We start from the raw sequence: 3103 nt of genomic DNA on the forward strand, positions 1-3103 counted from the left end.
TTACCCCTTTGTGTGTTATTTGGTTTGGCCAAGCCACTATATATGTTCCCTCATATCTCATTGTGTTAGGTCAGTTTGTTCAGTTAACATGTTGTTTAATTGTTATCTTGAGTATAGTTATGTTTTGTTGACCTCTTTTAAGGGCCTTACTATTATTCTCTTGTTTTGTAATATTCAGACCTGGTTGCTATTCTTCAGGCTCATATGGGGCAGCAGGTGGCCCGAGAAGCAAAGCAGAATGAGGTAATTGCAAGGCAGAAACAGCATTGTAAAGCACTTCAACATCAGTTTCAGCTTTTGCAGTTAGACGTACAGGCCCAAACATCTCCACTACCGGATCCCATGTCAGCAGTCTCTGATCCATCAGATTTGGAGGCCCCACAATCCACTATAGACCATCCTCGGGCCCAAGCTGAGCCCATTACCTTTCCTAGCAATCGAGCCATGGCCTCTGCAGGTCAGTGTCTCTCTACCATGAGCCCGATTGGAAAAATTAAAGGATAATGATAAAACCTTACATTTTCTCATTACATTTGAATGCATTGCAATAGCATGCTGGTGGCTGAAATGGGTTGGGTGTTTCACTTAAAACCATTGTTAACTGGCAAAGCTAGAGGCACTTATGTACACATGGACATTGATGACTCCTTTGACTATGATAAGGTAAAGTCTGCCATTCTCTCAAAATATGACATTAACCCTGAGACCTACAGGCAACGGTTTTGCTCCCTAGAGGGAAAAACAAGCCAATTTGTTATCTCTGTGGACTAGAAGGCCTAACAAAGTCCATATGACCTACAAATTCACCTAAGATAACACAAATATACTTTGTGCCACGTCCTCATGAGCATGATCTTAAGAAGGACCAGTCTACTAAAATGACTCACATTGAAGTTAATGGAGCAACCCTCAAGGCCCTAATTGATTCTGGGAGTGATCAGACTCTTGTGCACAGGAAATTTGTATCACCCAATATTATCAGCACCAGAGACGACATCCCTTTAAATCAGTTGCTTTCTGTTTGGTCCAAGAGTATGCTTCCCTCTGCTGAAACAGGTGTATCAGTGACTTGATATTAGGAGCCTGAGGACCACGCTGTCTCATCCCCAAACTGATGGACTGACAGAGCGCTTGAATCAGACCTTGAAGCAGATGCTGTGGAAGTTTGTGAACAACAGTGGAACGGACTGGGATCAGTGGCTGCCATACCTCCTCTTTGCATACAGGTAAGTACCCCAAGCCTCCACTGGTGAGGGCATGAAGTACGAGGGCCTCTCTCACTGCTGAGAGAGATTTGGGAGGAAGACAAGGGAGGGGTGGATCTGTTAACAGTGTATATATGTTGTCCAGATGAGGGAAAGATTGGAGAAAATGAGTGAGCTTGCCCAGTCACACATGGTGTAACCCAGTGGTCCTGGTGCCAAAGAGAAATGGTAGCACAAGGTTTTGCATTGACTTCAGGTACCTGAATTCAATTTCTCAGTTTGAGTCCTACCCAACACTGAGAACTGATGGCCTGTTGGAAGGCAAAATACTTAACTACTTTAGATCTGTCTGAGTTACTGGCAGGTTCCACTCACTGAGCGGTCCAGAGGCTGACAGCCTTCAGGACACCATGGGATCTCTTCCAGTTCACGGTCCTGCCATTTGAGTTGCACCGTGCTCCAGCGACCTTTCAGAGGCTTATGGACCAGGTACTTTGTGATTTTTCTGGTTTTGCTGCAGCATATTTGGATGACATTGTCATTTAGAGTACCCCTTTGGAGGAGCACCTGGAACATCTGCACTCTGTTCTGGACCGCCTCCACTCTGCCGGGCTGACTGTGAATCCATCGAAGTGCATCTTTGCTGCTGCTGAGACAGAGTACCTCGGCTATGTCATCAGAAATGGGTTGATAAGGCTGCAGGATAACCACATCCACGCCATCAAGGCATATCCTTTACCACAAACAAGGAGGAAGCTTCGATCCTCTCTAGGTACGGCTGGTATAAGCGCTTCATGCAATACTCTGCCAGTGCAGCTCTCACATTGGTGTCCCAATCAGATCCAGTGGACAGAGGAGGCCGTGGCAGCTTTTCAGGACATCCAGAAATCACTGGGTAAGGAACCTGTTCTGTACAGTCCAAACTTTGATGAACATTTTACTCTTCAAACGGATGCTTCAGTAAGGCGTCTGGGGGCTGTGCTTCTCCAGGCACCAGGCAACCACCATCCAGTTGCTTACATCAGTCGGAAGCTGATCCTCAGAGAGGTTTGTTATTCAATGATGGAGAATGAGGCACTGGCTATTGAGTGGGCTCTCGACTCTCTCCGATACAATCTCCTGGGTAGAGAGTTCACCTTGGAGACGGATCACAAGGCACACCAGTAGATGGAAAGCATGACGGATACCAGTATAACTGTGGTAACGTGAAGAAATTTCCAAGAAATAACAGTCAAGTAAAAGAGGTATAATGGCAAGTTGCAGTGATATAATTGTTGGCTACTCGGAGTTACTGTAAAATATTGGGTAATTACAGAGGAAAACTGAAGCAGAATAAAAAGGCTTGGTTAGTCATTATATGGGAATTAATTGTTATAGTGGGCAGTATATCCCACATACAGGGTAATACAGGAGGGTCGTTTTTGTATAGGCTACTATTAATATGGAATTATTTAATTCATTGTTCCATTTATTATTTCATTCATTTTCCATGACTATTTTATTCATTCTTTCTTTCATTGTTTCATTAATAATTCACTATTTCCAAATATATAAATAATAAATTCATTATTGCATTGCAATAAGGTTTGACTAATACTCATAGAGTATGAGGATGGAGAATGATGTCGGCCAAAGGGTTGACCACATGTATTTATCACACAGTAAAAAAACAAACAGCTGAATAGCTTATGTTTTAAAATGCAACATAAGAAAAACTCACAATGTGTTTATATCAGAGCAGATGTAATGAGTCTTAATCAATAAACTTTTCAAATCTTTTATCATATGGTCTGGAAAAAAGAAAATATTCGAGTTGTTAGTGTATTTATATATATATATATATATAGATATATATATATCTATATATATATATATATAAATATGTGTAGAGAGAGAGA

The sequence above is a fragment of the Seriola lalandi genome, unplaced genomic scaffold, assembly GCF_002814215.2.
Source record: "Seriola lalandi dorsalis isolate HSWRI2012SDOR001 ecotype SW California unplaced genomic scaffold, Sedor1 jcf7180002054748, whole genome shotgun sequence".
NCBI lineage: Eukaryota > Metazoa > Chordata > Actinopteri > Carangiformes > Carangidae > Seriola > Seriola lalandi.